Raw genomic sequence first — 14,985 nt, 5'->3', positions numbered from 1 at the left:
GAGTGAACGAGGGCAGCTCGAAGAGGTTTGATCACCATGGTTTAGTCAGGTGGCATATAGTTATGTTATAGCTTAGGGGCTTGTGGTTTTGTTGTTGCTGTTTATCACACCGGTGGCTAGGGTGAGGCTATAAGGGGTTGGAGGAGGCCTCATAGGGACCCCCAGAGGGGTGGGGGCCCCAGCGCCTGAGGAGGGTTCAGCGTACTCGTTGGGGACTCGCAACAAAGGGTGAGGACCCCAGCACCAGAGCAGGCGCAGCATACTCAGGGGGAACCCCCAGTGGTATGGGGACCCCAGCGCCAGTAAGGGCGCAGTATCCTTAAAGGGGCCTCACAGCGGAGTGTGAGGACCCCGGCGCCCAGCGTGGGCACAGCGAGCCCCAGGGAGGGGGCAGTATTATTAGGAAGCCCAGCGTGGGCACAGCGAGCCCCAGAGAGGGGGCAGTATTATTAGGAAGCCCCAGGGCGGGCGCGGCGAGCCCTGAAGAAGGCCTAGTGCTGCAGTAAACCCCAGAGAAGGGCGGTGTACTGCGGTGAACCCCGGCGAGAGGGGGTAGTGGTGCGGTTGGGCCTGAGAGACGGGTGGCTCGACGAGAAGTCCCAGAGGGGGCGCAGAAGGCCCCAGGAAAGGGGACGACATTGCAGGGAAGGCCCCGAGTGGGCTCGGAGGGCCCAGTAGGGGTCAGCACAACAGAGAAGGCCCCGAGAGACAGGCAGGAGTATAGACAGAGAGACACACCAACGTCTATCCCATCTGTGAGGCTTGGGGCGTGGTATTAGGGGTTGGTAGGAGCCACGTGTAGCCCATAAGGCTAGGGTGCCTGGAACGCACCCAGTGTACAGGGAGACCCCCAGTGGGTCTGGGAGAACACTGGGACGGAGGTCCCAGCTAACCATGCCTAGGAGACGTAAGTCAGCCTCCCAACTTAACCTGAGATCAAAGATGTGGCGGGCGAGAATAGAGGGTGCCCTTGGGCCAAATAGGCACGGAGAGGGGGCCTTAAGGAGATCACGGCCCTCCTGTAGGACTCTGCTGTGACAGCTCGTTTGTGAGAAGTGTTTTGTAAATTCAAACAGGCACTGAACCTCAGTAAGCTTATCACCAGCAGCAAACTTCCTACAGCCCAAAACACTATGAATGGATCCAGACCATGCCATGACAAGAAATGCAAAACCTGACGACATATCTCCAGTACCCCTGCAATTACTGCACCCCACATCAGAACCATCACCATTCCTGGATCTTACAGCTGTACTTCCAGAAATATGATATTATCTCATCCAGTGAACTAAATGCCCTGATGGAAAGTGCATAGGTGCACCAAATGCCCTGCTACATCCCCCTTCTCATGCCTACTACCCACCCGCTTCTGGGTTGAGGGTCAGGATCCTGCCTTATCCCTCTCTCCAGCAGGCAGAGGCACAACAACAGGAGGAGCTGAGCTACCTGCCTACACAACCTTCTCTGAAGTGCCTTCCAGAGGAGACCTGCCTCTAAGGGAACTTTGAGGGGTGTGGAGCACAAACTCAGATTCTCCCTCCTTCCCGAGAATTTCTTTAGATATGGTACTCAGCTCCTATGCTTCCAGATCCAGCTCCTCCTTTGGCACTGGAAGGCTTACATTAGGAATTGAAATTGGGGTGGAGACTGTCATGCTGGTGCTGGTGGTTATTACTGGTGTTAATGGAGGTGGTGCAGATGCAGACACTGCTCCCACCTCCTTGCACCCACTAGCAGCAGAAGACTCATAGCTGCCAGGAAAGAAGGTGCATCTATGCTTGGGGCCTTGGGATGGGGAATGGGACTTGCAGCTCTCCCTCTGCCCCCTCTCCCTCCCCTGCCAAAAGACCTGGCACCTGCCTTTCCAGCACGCTTCATGTTTGGTGTGCTGCAAAATGTGTGCGTGTGTTGCGTGCTTTCCTGCGTAGTGATGACACACTGTCAGGGAAAACAGATTTCTTTTTGTGGGGGGAACAGACTAACAAGAACAAATAAGAGGATTTTTGGGGAAGAATAAGTTGAAAGGGATAACAATAGGGATGGTAGTTGAGGGTAAGTAGGAAAGGATTGGATAAAACTTGCTAGCAAGAGACTAGCTAGTGCTATCAAGCCAGCATCTTTCAGGTGCTGCTGCTGCAAGACGGACACAGCTTGCAAAAGGCACAGAAACAGATCACTTCAGACACAGCCTTATGTTGTTTCTATGTCCTTCCCCCAGAGCACTATGATTGGAAGGGGACTCAGGGAAAGATCTTAGTCACTGGCCAGCTACAGATGTCAATATCAGAACAGTCCTGCTCACCTTCTTCCCCCTCCCTCTTAGTTTGTTTCCTGCAAGTCTGCCTTCCTAATCTATTTGGATGCTTCAGATTTGATTTGGACTCTTTTAATGGGTCTCCCGATTTGATTCGGATTCGGAGATTCAGCCACTGAATTGGGCTGAATCTCCTCTGAATCGAATCGAATCGAATACTTAAGCTTTGCACAGCCCAGCTGCCCTTCCCCCTCCACCTCAGCTCCCGCTTTGCCCCTCCCCACCCGCTACTGCTCCCCCCTCTCCCCTCCTTACCCTTGCTCCACTGGCAGGCAGGCTGGCAGCCCAGCTCCATAACAGTCATGCAGGCTGTTCACCACTACTGCAGGGCCAGGCTGGGGCCATGCTCAGTGCCCTAGGTTGCAGCATGGACAGAGCCTGCTGATGCTGAGCAAGGATAAAGTTGTGGGGGTGTGGGGAGTAGAGGCTGTTGGGGTGGTGAGGGGGTGGGAGGAATTGGCTGCAGGGGAGAGATGGTGGGGTACAGAGGAGGTGAGGTAGGGAGAGCAGGCAGCAGCTGCAGCTGCCCAGATCCAGGGGCTGGAGCCTGAGCCACAGTAGCTGCCTGCCCTCTCACACCAAACTCATACTCAGTTTTACAAAGAGGGGCTTTTTTCCCCATGGTAAATGTGGGGAAAAACCCTTGTTTTAGAATTGAATAAATATGGTATTCTGATTTAGAAGTGTCTAAACTACACTGCTGCTGAATTCCATTTGAATTTGAGTAGCTCTAGGAATGGTGAGTTACCACCGGCTTTTTCCCTTGTTTTCATAACTGTCCCCACTTTTGGCAGAAGGGATTTAGTGCTGTAAAGGGAAAATAACCACAAATAGCCTGGTTACATGAAAGAGGAGATTGCAGACAGATCCTTAAAATAATCCATAACCCCTTCTTTATGCAACCTTGCTCAATATTGCAGGCAGTTGTCCAATATGCACAATAGGTTTAAGCTATGTGGACATTTTTTTCAGCAAATGCTAACAAAGAACAGCAAGCAAAATATGCTACAGTCATTTGAAGAGTTCAGATACAGTATGAAGACTGTGCTAATAACCTTTGTACATGCATTGTCTTTTTAATGAAGGCAGCTGCTATCCAAGCCTAGAACATTGCGGTCAGTCAGATGTGTCAATCTAGGAGTATTATGCAACATGTACTATACAAAAAACTTTTATCTGTTACTATAAGTATGTGAACTGCATCTCAATTAAAATTCAAGTGAGTTTTCTATCCCATGCTGCTTGTTATATGGTCCTCTGCTGAGCACTGCTAAAGAAATTAGTTTGATTCAGAATAATTTCTTCAGCCCTAGATTCTTTGCAGCCCTTGCCAGTCTGACCTTGCATAACATCTAGAAACAGAACTTGTGGCATCCCTGAGGGGTTCTTGTGGTGCCCTAGTATGCCACACCACCCTAGTTGGGAATTGCCATTTGAACTTCGTGGTGTTCACTAGGGCTATGCAACATTTCTCCGAGTGTTTTGTTTCGAAGCTGTTTTGTGGTGTTTTGAGCTCAAAACAGCGAAATCAAAGTGAAATAAATAACTTTGAAACAGCTTTGAAACGACATGAAGGCACTTGAAAGGTTTCGAAAGTTTCGAGTTTTCAAGCAGCCCAGTGGCAGGAGGCAGGGGAGAGCTAGGACTGTGCTCTGAGCGCCTCTGCAGCCCCATGGCAGCCAGGCTGAGTTCCATGGGGCTGCGGAGCCACTCGGAGCACAGCCCTGCTCTCCCCTGCCAGATGACAGGAGGCTGCCGCTGCTGCCTGGAGCCAGTGGCAGCATCAGTCTTCCTCAGTGCTGGGTGCAGCGCTAGTTCCAAGTGGCAGCAGCAACCTCACATCATCTGGCACACAGATCCAGTGGCTCATACCCCAGGAGAGGTCCAGCACACCCCCACAGCCCTCCCGGGGGTGCGGGCCCCTGGATCTGAACTCCAGATGCCACTGCAGGCAAGTGTCACAAGTTTGGCCTTTTCCAATTTGAGGTGTGATTTCCAAGAAACCTCTGCACCTATCTCCTTGAAACTTGACAGTCTTTGTGCCCTCAGAAGGGGCTACCATCCCTACAATTTTCATCCAAATCAGGCAGGAAATTACAACCATTTAGGCATTTTCATGATTCCCCGTTATAATCTATGGGCGAACCATCAAAAAGCATTGAAACAACAAAACAGTTTTGACAAAATGAAACGGGACAGTGCTTCAAAATGAAACAACGAAACAAAACACTGTCCCTTTGAAACAGTGAAACAGACATCGAAATGAAATGATGGTTTTTCACACAGCCCTAATGTTCACCCTTCCAGCCCTGTGGGTTGGATAGGTGATGCAGAGCAGGTCTGCAGGCCAGATCTAGTATGCAGCCAGCACCCAGGATTGGTTCATGGGTACAGTCTGCCACACCAGATCCAGCCACAGGGCAACCCCATTCACTGGGTTCCAGCCTCGCTCTGTGCACTGTATCTGGAAGCTGTGGCAATTAATGCTGCCACTGCTCCCCTGTCACTAAATTTCTAAACCCATAGGGAGCCCCACAGGATGGTTTTGGCTCACCGACCAGAGGTTGAGCCCTGTTCCAACTGAATGTAAGAAACACAGATCCAGAAAGTCTAACCAAGCTCAGTGCAGGAAGGGATAAGGATGTAGAAAAGTGGAAGAGAAGTTGTAGTAGAGGAACAGGCATATATCTGAAACGTTCATATTTTAAAAGAGTATTCATGCCCTTGAAAATGCTACTCATGAAGAAACCATTTCTTCAGGAGTAAGGTAAAATGGTAGGTTTGGGGAGGGCAGGGGGAGAGAGGGTTAATTATTAAAAAGTAAATGCTGGTGGTAAAGGAGACAACTTTTTCAGATTTTGTAACAGCCGTCTACATTAGAAAATAGCTACTGCAGTGTTGGAAACCTCTGCTTTGTGACTGAAAATACTAGAGAAAACTTAAATGACATATGATATCTGAAGTCAGTTTTGTTTTCATTCTATGAAATTCTTAGACCTTTTTTAAATTAGCTGTCCCCTTTGGAAAATTGGTTGGTAATACAGTTACATGCATAACTGGGGGAAAAATGAAGTCATAGGCACTTTTAGTTACTACTGTGTTTGCACATAAATAAATATCTTATTTTTGCAGCAATACATTACCAAAACAGCTAACCCCAATGGTAGGACTTTCAGTGAAAGGAGCCTTGTACCAAGTGCCTTTTATGGTGTGTTCTCCCCTGAGGCTTGTAACAAATATGTTGTGCAAGTTGAATCAAGCCACAGTGGTTTGTGCAGAGAAGCATGTGCAGTTCTAATTTAGGTTTATGCACTTCCTTATCATTTAGGAGTTGTAAAAACACATTCCACGTTTCACTTTTTTTCTAGAACCATTGTACATGCTTTTAATTTTTAAAAAAATAGATTGGATTTGAGTATCATTTTCAAAATGTTTATCTCTCGTACAGGGAGCAATTGCTGCCTGCATACTGGGAGCGGTCAGCAATGTTTTCCGGCATCAGACCAGAATAACCCAGTCTGGGTTTGAGGCAGGCCCATGCTAAGACCTGACTGACACTCCTACAGCACCCTGCTGCCAAATCCCCAACTTCCTCGCTGTGGCATGGGCAAAGCCTTCTCCGCAGGCTGTATCCATTGGCTCTGCAGGCCTGATCTGTCCCATAGACGTTAGGTTGCCAACCCCTGTGCAGGTAGAGAGAATCACTTCCACTGAGGAAGACATGTGAAAGCAGTCTACATCCTTAATGCCTGGGTGCTTATTTGTTTTTATAGTTTTCAGCTAAACTTCTCAGTCCATCTATTATAGTTCAAGTTTATAAAAATTTCTCAATGTTAAGTGGTTTTAAGTCCTGGTTAAGTGGCTTTTGGCCCTTTCTCAGCTTTGTCTTCAATTGTCTAATCTTTCATGGCAGAGATCCAAAAGTATTTCTTGAAGAAGCTTCTGCTTGTTTTGCACTTAATCAGTTCTGTTAAACTGTTCTTTTCTCTTCTGTTAATTTCATATGCATTGTTTACTAGCATAATATCACTTCTAGTGGTTTATACAGTGCAACTAATAACTGTCAGTGTGGTTTCTCTGCTCTTACCCCTAAAAGAATTGTGTGCACGGTGTACTATTTGGTTTGTAGTGGTTGAGTTTTTTGATAGCTTGTTTTGTCTCCTGCACCGACTAACTTCACCCTTATAGTAAAACATTCTGTTGGGGTAATTTCTCATAGTCTTCATCTGAGCTTTTGGCCCCCTATACACATTATGGGTATCATGCAGTTAATTGGTTTATTGCTCAACTACCTTGAGACCAGGAAAGTAGCTATCACGCCATTAATAGCCCCAACCAGATATACAGTTAAAACTTGAAAATGTGTATTGACTTTATAGCTAGTTGCTATTGAGCTTTAATTTGCACATGTAGCAGGGTCTCCTCTGCAACTAGGAGCCCTGTCATCTGGCAGGGCTCCCAGCTGCAGGGGTACACCATGCTGGGACCCAGCTGAGTCCCAGTAGCTGTGGGGTGCAGATGCCTCAGGGGTGCATGAAACTGGGGGATTGCAGCTGCTGTCCCCAGCCTTGTGGAGGGACCCAACTGAGAGAGCTCCCAGCTGCAGGAGCTTGCTTCTTGCCAGTGCAGGAGAAGCCCAGGATTGGGCTTCCCTCTGTACTGGCAATATGGCATGATGGGGTCTAATGTGTGATCCAGTAGTCACACCTCCTGCCATGTGTGTCATGTCAGGAGGAGCGATTCTGTGGCTCATGCATTAGATCCCATCCATTTTTCTTTTGCACACGTAAAGGGCTTATAGGGTTACCTTTTTGTAGGTTGACCCAGGTCACTGAGCACCTTAAAGATAATGACAGAGGCCTTGAACTTAATTTCATAGTAACTATGAAACATCTGTTTCTTAACAACCTTCAATTTATTTAGTTTTTCAACTAATTGGATTTAGATACACCAGCCTCACAGAAAAGCAGTAAGACTACATGCTCTTGTATTAAGTTTTGAAAATACCCTGATTAAAGCAAATCAATTGGGTTTTAGATGCAATGGCATCTTTCTCTGAAGGGATGTGATTCTTTTTTACTTCTAGAAATGTCTCTCTCTCTATTTTGAAAAGGAATTTTTTTCCAGGCCTGGTACATGGTAAATTCAATAACCGTATCAACTGTAGACCATGGAAAACTCCGTTACGTATAATAGAAATTACTGAAAACACTGAAAAAGGCAGAATTATTTTCCTAAGGGATAAAAATAAGTTATTTATATGAAAAATGGGATTAAAACTGATGATTCAAATATTTTTGTGTAGGATTGTATAGTAAATCATCCTCAACGTTGTTGGCAGTCCTAGTTTTAGATCTTGTAAAAGGAAAAAGTGAAAGGTTCATCATTCCTATACTCAGTACAATATCTATAATTAGGATACTGATAATTAGTGTGGTACTTTCCTTGCTAGTGTCACTAGTTACTCCTTTCCTTTGAACTCCATTTAGTATTTTTTTGTGTGTGTGTGTGTGTGTGTGTGTGTGTGCGCGCGTGTGTGCGCGCGCGCGCGTGCATGCCCAGCTCTGGCATTTTAACAAATAGTAAATTGATCTCATTTTTAAATATGTGAAATAAGATTTCTAACTCGTATCGCTAAAAAAAAAAAAAAAAAAAAATTCTCCATGTAAACTTAAAATTAGCTGTAGCAGTAAAGTTGTGAATAGTGTTGATATTTGGCTCTACAGTAAATAAAGGAAGGATGAAACCTCTTTACAGCTTCATCCCACTATAGTTTCAGAAGTATAGTTCTCTAAGGATGCCTTAAAATCATTTTGGTACTAGTATTTGGGCAGCAGATTTTTATTTTATTTATATTTTTATTTTTTATTTTTTTAAACTAAGGGATGGAAATAGGCAATGGAAAATGAAGTAATATGTAGAAAAATAAGTTTAATACACACCACCATACAATATTTTAATAAGTTATCCAAGTATTAATGTTTGCTGATTTTGGCTGTATTCTTAAAGAAATCCATGGTATCCTGCAAGGTATGAGTCAATAATTAAAGATCCAAATAATTACAGTTACATGATAGGAAGAAAAGGGGTTGTATGAAAAGTGGAAGTTGGTCCAAGAGTTTGTGACCATTGGACCTAGTCTTCCCATGGGGTGTCCTGGTGAACAGATGTTCAGCTAGTTCCTGGTCTCCACCCCTTATATACTTATAAGTTGCCACCAAGTCACCCCGAGCCTACGCATTTCCAGGCTGAAAAGTCTCATGTCTCTCAGCCTCTCCTCATAACGCCTGCTCTCTTGTCCTCTCATCATTCACGTGGCTCTCCTCTGGACTCTCTCGAGCTTCTCCACATCCTTTCTGAATTGTGGAGCCCAGAACTGGACACAGTATTCCAGCTGTGGTCTCATCAAGGCCAAGTAAAGTGGAAGGACGACTTCCCGGGTTTTGTTTGACATGCATTAGAGGAAGCAAGTTTTGTTTGCTTAGCTGGCTGCAGCATCACATTGGTGGCTCATGTTCATCTTGTGGTCAGTCATAACCCTCAAGTCTCTTTCAGATGCGGTGCTAGCTAGCGTAGCACTGCCAAGCCTATAAAGTGGGCGTGGGTTCTTTCTCCCAAGGTGGAGCACCTTGCATTTCTCAGCATTGAATGCCATCAGGTTTTGATGGCATTCACATTCGTTCACATAGAGCTACACCCTGCCTTTTCTAGCAACACAATCTCTCCTGTACAAGGTGTAGTCATCTATACCTGTGGTCCGGTCATAGGTGAAGTCCCACCAGGTCTCCATTATCCCTATGAGATAATATTATTACTGTTTAGGAGTAGAGCCAGCTTCTCCTGCTTGTTGCCCAGAAAGATTAAAGAATACCTTGCAAAGATTGAACCAATTCAGGCTCTGGCTTTTTGAATGCCTGTCCCTACCCTAAGTGGAGGTAGATGGAGAGAATCAGCAAACAGCAGTAGCATGTCAAATAAACAGTTGAAAAGCAAGGTTTTTGGCAGTTATTAGAACATACAGGAGCATATTTAATTCTGATTTGATAGGAATAGACAAGAAGGGGTGCCTAAGGTTTTGGACACACAAATTATACCAAATTAAAAATATATGTGGTAATTATTTCATGTTCTCTCAAACAAAAACTAAACTCTCTCTATATATACTCAGTTCTGTCTTGAAGATTGGCAATAAGGCTCCCTCTGCTGGATTCAATTACTTAAAACTTTCCTCTTGGCAAATGTTTACCATTGTGCACGCACATGCTTTGTGTGCATGCACACAAAATATTCATCCCAGGTGCAATACTCCTAACTCAGGCATTCATAGAACTGGCTTAAGTGTCAGGAGATTTTTTTTTAAATGCCAGGTTTTTTTTAGCTTTAGGATTCCCCTTTACAGGCTTTTTCCTGGAACCATGAGAACTAGAAACGTTTTAAATGGAAGTAGTAAATCTCATGTAATTTTAGGAATTAAAGCTTTGGCAAAAACACCAGTTATCACAAGATATGTGTTTAAAAATCACAGTTGTAACACTGAGAGTGTCACTACCCTGGAGCTTATTTGTCACCGTATAGATCTTCAGAGGATTGTAGTCATGGGATATACATTTTCATTTCTGTTTTTCTAGACAGGCTGCAAATTCAGTATTGTACTGCAAGCTACTTTCAACCACAACAAACAAACAGAAAGCAGCAGCTAAAAGGCGGCTTTGAAGTTTTTCCAATGGATCTTTTCTCTTTTCTATCTGATACATCTTCAGGACAGGATATTGTAACAGGACTGTCCAACTTCAGTGTGGCTGGGGGCTGCAGGCAAAGCCAGGGCCTAAACGTGGCACCTCACATACTACTTGAGGCACGCACTGGCGTGCAGTCCCCAGGATCCTGCCCCTGCTAGTTAAACTGGCATGTACCCCCTTTTCTCACCACTCCACCAGCAGCACATGGCCCCAGTTGAACACCCCTGTATTATAATAAAGAAAGTTGCATTGTTGTCATCTCCTGTTGATTTTTTACTTTGAAAAGATTTATTTTAACATTTCTGAGCCAGATTCTAAGCTGTGTAGCAAGTTGTGGTCTAATAGGCTGAAATCAGTTGTACTTATTGGCACTTTGTGAAAAACTGGTCCCACTTTGCTAATGTTGTAGTTAATAAAGCTTGCTTTGTATAAGAAGAGCTGATAATCCAGAAGAATTCTCTTATTCTTGCTCTTGTACCTGGGTACATAGGAAGGATACACGTTAATGGCAGTTTGTCAGGTGTCTGGTCCTGAAGGTGGAAGTAGAATAAGCTGCTCTTTTTAAAGGAGGAAGACAGGCAACCTCTTGAGGAAATCTTCAAAATATAATCAGTTATGTTCAAAGCTTTAATGGAGAAATATGTCAAATGAACTTGACAGTCTAGGAGGTGTACATTAAAGTACTCTCACCAGGGAGGTTGCAGTTATTAATGTGAAATTTCTTCTTTCACTATATTTCATAGATTTCATGGACATTGGGGACTGGAAGGGACCTCGCAAGATCATAGAGTCCAGCCCCGCTGTCGTAGGCAGGAAGTCTGCTGGGGTCAAATGATCCCAGCAAGATGTGCATTCAAATGCCATTTGAATGAATCCAGAGTAGGTGCTTGCACCACCTCTGGGGGAGTCTGTCCCAGACCCTGGACACTTGTACTGTAAAGAATTTTTTCCTTATGTCCAGTCTAAATCAGCTTTCCAGAAGTTTCTGAAACTACACAACCAATTAATTAGTCTTTGACTGAAACATCACTCAGACCAGAAAAGGAGTTTCTGGGGAAAATAGCACTGGTAAGACTACAGTTTTCATACTGACTGAGTTCCTAGGAAAAGTCGGGCATTATGAAAAACTACTCATGGAGAAATCTTGGGAGGAAGTGGGAGAGAAATAAAATGCTGGGAAAAACTTCCACATTGTTTTGCTGGAGTAACTCTCATTTTATAAAGACTTCATAAGAGTAATAGTTTACTGATTTCTGAAGAGTCTACACGTGCAATTGATGCAAAGTAATAAGCTCCAGAGCAGTTTGAGCCTGAGTAAACTACTTTTGGGCACAGTGTCTACATGTCCGTGTGGGACAACAGCAATTTGAGCCAGGACAGAGCAGGTCTGGGCTGGCAGGGGGCTCTGGGCTCCAGGGATAGTGACAGAGGTTACACATAAGCCAGTTTAAGTAATCAGAAACTGGTTAAAACCTGTAACAGAACAGAAGCTCAGTGCACATAAACCACTTTCAAAATGGCTGAAACTGGTTTAAGATAAACCTGGTTGAAAGAAGTATCAGACCTAACTGATTTGAGTCAAACTAATTTATGAAACTTCTGTCCCAGGCCCCTTCCTGTTTAAATTACAGTCTCCCAGCATGCTTTCCAGCCTTGGGTTGGGCTGTGCTGTCTGCTCCAGCAGAGAATGGTTGTGGGGGATGGGAGACCCAGGACTGCCCCCTCCCCCCCAGCAGACCCCAGCCAGGGGACAGGGAGTGGGGTTAAACCCATCTTCCCCCAAGTACAGAACTGCCCTGGTGCTAAACTTACTGAAACTTACTGCTGACTCCAACTGTGGAGTGCAAATCCCAGAGGTACCTAGAAACAAGAAAAGGAAGCCATGAGCAACCCTGCAGAATCCTGCTCCTGTGATTTTGGGCTACGAATCCCAGAGACCTCAGGGGCAGCAGGAAGAGGAAGGAAACACACAGCCCATGCTGGCTATGTATAGAGAGGTGTGTTTTAGCACCCCTCAGTTTCTGGCCTGAGCCACTGCAGGCATGTGGCTGCATTTGCTGAATCAAAAGTAAATGTGTGTCCAGTCGTTTCTCAATTTAGTCTCTGAAATTAAGGCTAACCTGCAAAGTCTGAATCGATTGAGCCTTGAGGCAGAGGGGCTGGCTGGGGCACAGGGGTGCTGAAAGTATGGAGCCGTATGGCTAGGCAGTAAGCAGGAATCTGGCTCCCGGCTGCCTGGGCACAATTCACATGCTTTTAATCGTAGTAAACTACTCCGTCTTAAGGTAGTACTTTCTCCAACAGTACTATCTTACATGGAGTTGATTAGTTTTCTGCAGCCTAATATGTGCAGATAGTGATGCTTTACTGTGCAGCTAATTAGTCTGCTCTACAGTAAAGCACACATGTAGATGCACTCAGCAAATAGAAAAGATCCTACTGATTTCAGGAGATTTTAGGCTAACCCTAAAACTCCTATGTTGATACCAGATTTTTTAGGAGCGTTAATCACACCTCAGTTTTTCTTTTTGCATCCCTGGAGGTTTGTTTGAATTATACCTGCAACTTTTTCTCACTCTTTGAAATGTCTTCTTCCTTTTTCTGTAGCAGATGGCAGGTGTTAAAACTTTTTTTCCCCTCTGACCCCTGAAAATTGTCAGACTAAAAAATACTGTGATTTTTCTCCGGTAGGGTTTTCCACAACATGGAAATAGGGTTTTCCCAGCACTAAAAATGCCTTCTCCTCAGTTTCTGAGAGCCTTTCTAGGCATAGATAGCTTGTCATAGACATGAGAACTCATTGGTCAGAACTTAAACGGGCAGTAAAATGAGAGTTGCTTTAGTCCATTCTAAGATTAAAAGTTTTAAATGCTCAGTGGAAGCTTTGAATGAGTGAGCCTCTGATCAGGGATCTGATGTAAATCACTTCTGTGATCTGTTCTTGGGGTGGAATCTGTGTTGCCCCTCCAGAATAAAGGAAAGCCAAGGTAGTTTTAAGCCCTTTTGTACCCTACAAATCCTGGTATGTTTTAGGGATTTGCACAGACCCTGGCACAATTAAGGTGGATTCAAGGGGCTGGGGTTGTGCAGTCATGTGGCTGGCTGTGCCACCCATGTTAGCTGTCAGCATGGGGTGTGGCCAGAGCCCCTGCTTTCACACAGCTCCAGAGCCCAGGGATTGAGTGCTGCCACCACCACTCATCTCCCTTTTCTCCTACTTCTAAATTCGGTAGGAAAGGGGAGGGAGGAGAAGAGGGAACAGCAAACAACAGGAGCATTCACTATCTAAGATCCAGAGCCACCAAAAATAGGGGCTCTGGCTGACCCTTCCCTGATCAGCTGGTGAGCACAGAGCTCTGGCAGGAGCCTATGCTGATTGGGCAGCCAAAGTGGGAGATACCCCTGCCTCTCTAACCTGTTCTTACATCCGCTATTGCCTGAGTATCTAAATTATAGCCACCTTCTCAGACTGTCCCTTGTTGCATTCCAGTCCCCACAGCCCCATCCATGAGATTGCCCTATGCCAGGACTTGTGAGGAAGTCCCTGAAAGATATGTTCATCTGTCTTTCTAGTGCTACACCCAGAATCCTCCATGGGCAACACATGGGCTTTTGGTAGATATATAGTCTATTTATGTAGAACTAAGTAGCAAGGACAAAAGGATACAAATCTAGTCCTCAGGTCTTGCCTTCATGATCAAAAAAGGCATGTTCTCACATTCTTGCTAAGCCAAGGTAAAAGTCTATTGAAAATATGGTTATTACAGCTTTTCATATGTATTGTAGGTTGGGTTTAAGGACTAGAGAGAGGTGGTTGAGATGTGCTTTTGTCAGGAAATGCTGATCCATCAGAACGTTGTGCCAGGACATAGTATTTTCATAAAATCCTCCCCAGAGACAAAATTGTGAAAGTTCTTGCTGGACAACAAAACCATTTCCCCCTCAGCTTTATTTAAGGTTGTTTTAAGAACCTAGTGTTTAACTTGATCATCTGGTTAATGCGAAGACTATGAATTTCGTTTTCTTCAATAGGATTTGACCTCCTCTTAACTAACTGCAAAAAGAACCTGACTTTTATCACAGTGAAAACAGTCATAGGATACGTACAGATATTCAGGGAGGTTAGAGGTGGTTAGATTGAGTTAAAAACAGCCGCCCGATCTAAGGTAAGCCGGAGGGGGCGGGGCTTGGGCAGAACAGGGAAGCAAGCGGGATCTGCGGAGGTGCTGGCAGGATGGGGGAGGGGGCTGTCTCCCCCTCCCAGGCCTGGGGGCTATTTTTAGCCCCCTGAAATCCTCCCCACAGTGAACCAGTTGCCAGATTCTGCTCCCCGCTCCCCCCACCCTGACTTACTTCCTTGGCTCCTGGCACCAGTGAACACCAGTAAAACTGGCCCCGGGAGCAGCTTGAGGCATGGGGGTTTGGTGGGCTTGGGGGCAAGGTCGGGGGGAAACGGGTGATCTGCTGTAGGGGTTGTCCATCTGGGGAAAGGAGGGAGAGCCAGGGGGCTAAAAATAGCCTGGTGCCAGTAGCTGGGCTCTCCCAGCCTCAGGGCTGTGATGATCTATCAGAAGTTCAAATAGATCAGTCGTACCAGACCCACTCTAAATTCAGTTACCTCAGAGGTACACTTAAGTCGGATCAGGTCAGCCACTTTTAGACTGACCTAACCTTCCTGAACTTCTGTATAATGCTTACTGAGATCAACCTGGGTTTAGATCAAGTGACCATTTTTTAACATGATCTAAGCTCCCCCTATCCAATGTCTCCAAATGTCTGTACCTAGCCTATATGATTAGATGGTCTTCTACTTACTGTATCCAATGAGGTACCCTACATAACAAATATGATTGAAAATTATATTTGATATACCACAACTTTGGTCATTCATCTGTTTGTTTGTTTTAAAGGTCATATTCTAAGCCTCTTGAG

At 45.2% G+C, this 14,985-nt stretch overlaps 1 protein-coding gene and 1 long non-coding RNA gene across 26 annotated transcripts in view; both read left to right on the top strand.

The window, feature by feature from the left end:
- Positions 1-14,985, top strand: part of PDLIM5 (PDZ and LIM domain 5) — a 196,262-nt gene that overhangs the window by 141,149 nt on the left and 40,128 nt on the right. The window lies entirely within an intron of this gene.
- On the top strand, positions 4,092-10,306 carry LOC112549663. The gene is made up of 2 exons (XR_003093181.1): positions 4,092-6,005; positions 9,943-10,306. It is a non-coding gene; the product is annotated as an uncharacterized LOC112549663 (long non-coding RNA).

Source organism: Alligator sinensis, unplaced genomic scaffold, assembly GCF_000455745.1.
Source record: "Alligator sinensis unplaced genomic scaffold, ASM45574v1 scaffold194_1, whole genome shotgun sequence".
Taxonomy (NCBI): domain Eukaryota; kingdom Metazoa; phylum Chordata; order Crocodylia; family Alligatoridae; genus Alligator; species Alligator sinensis.
Note: the sequence above shows the minus strand (reverse complement) of the source record. Positions and strands in the feature narration are given on the sequence as shown.